Source organism: Mesoplodon bidens, assembly GCF_964165515.1.
Source record: "Mesoplodon bidens genome assembly, chromosome: Y".
NCBI classification, from domain to species: domain Eukaryota; kingdom Metazoa; phylum Chordata; class Mammalia; order Artiodactyla; family Ziphiidae; genus Mesoplodon; species Mesoplodon bidens.
The window spans coordinates 15719418-15721362 of NC_138180.1; positions in this window are offsets into that span (position 1 = coordinate 15719418).

The following is a 1945-nucleotide window of genomic DNA, read 5'->3' on the forward strand; positions in this document are numbered from 1 at the left end:
GGGGCCCACGTACCGCAAAAAAAATAAAATAAAAATAAAAAAGATAGCTAACACCATGGCTTGTTTGTATGGTGATAACAATGCAGAATAGAGATGACAATTGGGAACAATTGTCCACAGGGGTATTTACCCTTTCAGCCATTTAAGGCAGGTTGAGCTAAATCCGAGCTCCAGACATGAGCCCAGATGGGTTGAAGACCATCCTATTTTTTGTGGCTACAGTGATGGCTCAGAGTTGGGCACAAGCTCTAATTTGGGCACTGGGAACGAAACCCAGGACTTAAGCAAGAGCTATTGTTCTCTTCTCTGAATGGCATCCTCTATTTAAGTAATAATAAGGATGTGATAACATGGGGCTCTATGAAGGCACCCCTCAGGACCAAGGGGCCCCTTGTGTGGATTGAAGATGAAGTGGACTCTGGAGAAGGGAGAGCTGAGAATCAGCAAGAAAACACATTTTGGGGACTCCGAGTAGCTGGATCCATCCTCTCCCTCTGGATTTTCAGTCTGAGAGTCCCCGGATTCCTTTGAGCTATCTGAGTCTCATTTTCTGGCACTTGCAAGTCAAGACTTCTAACCTATAAACTCACAATCCCACTCCCCGGAGAGAACCACTGTCAACACTTTGGGTTTAATTCCTCCGTTACTCTGTAATGCAACTCTATTTACACATTTTTTTTTTCTTTTTTGGCTGCACCACGCGGCATGTGGGATATTAGTTCCCCCAACAGGGATCGAACCTGTGCCCCCTGAATTGGAAGCAAGGTGTCTTAACCACTGGACCACCAGGAAGTCCCTATTTTTTTTTTACTGTTACAAAATTAAGAAGATAATATGTACACTTCTGAATGAAAAACAGTATATATTTTAGTTGATGATACTGTTTACCTTGTATGTTAAACAAATCTATCACTATCATTATTTTTTTTAATTTATCTATTTATTCATGGCTGTGTTGGGTCTTTGTTGTCATGCGTGGGCTTTCTCTAGCTGCTGCGAGCAGAGGCTGCTCTTTGTTGTGGTGCGTGGGCTTCTCATTGCAGTGGCTTCTCTTGTTGTGGAGCACGGGCTCTAGGAGCGTGGGCTTCGGTAGTTGTGACACACAGGCTCAGTAGTTGTGGCCTGCGGGCACTAGAGCGCAGGCTCAGTAGTTGTGGTGCATGGGCTTAGTTGCTCTGTGGCATGTGGGATCTTACCAGACCGGGGATTGAACCCATGTCCCCTGCATTGGCAGGCAGATTCTTAACCACTGCATCACCCGGGAAGTCCCTCATTATCATTCTTTAATTACTGCCTAATATTCCATTCTAGGAATACACCATCATATATAGTAAATTTCCTATGAAAGAACATTCATTTTTCTAGTTTCCATATTATAAATGTGCCATTCTTTTACACTAGTTCTATTATTTCTTTAGGTCCTAGAAGTGAAATTGCTGGACCTCAGAATATGTACATTCTTAAGGCTTTGATGTATTCTACCGGATTGTCCTCCAAAAGGAACATGTAATTTATATTCCCATCAGCCTGAAGATTGGTATGTTTGACAGATAGAAGGAGGTGACTAAAGGCAAGATGCTTATTAAAAAGAAAATATTCATTTGTTCTGGGACTTCCCTGGTGGCGCAGTGGTTAAGAGTCCGCCTGCCAATGCAGGGGACATGGGTTCACCTCCTGGTCCAGGAAGATCCCACATGCTGCGGAGCAGCTAAGCCTGTGCACCACAACTAATGAGCCCATGGGCCACAACTACTGAAGCCCACATACCTATAGCCCGTGCTCCACAACAAGAGAAGCAACCAGAGTGAGAAGCCCGTGCACTGCAATGAAGAGTAGCCCCTGCTCTCCGCAACCAGAGAAAGCCTCTGCAGCAACGGAGACCCAACACAGCCAAAAATAAAGTAATTAATTAACTTTTAAAAAGAAAATACTCATTTGTGCCCTG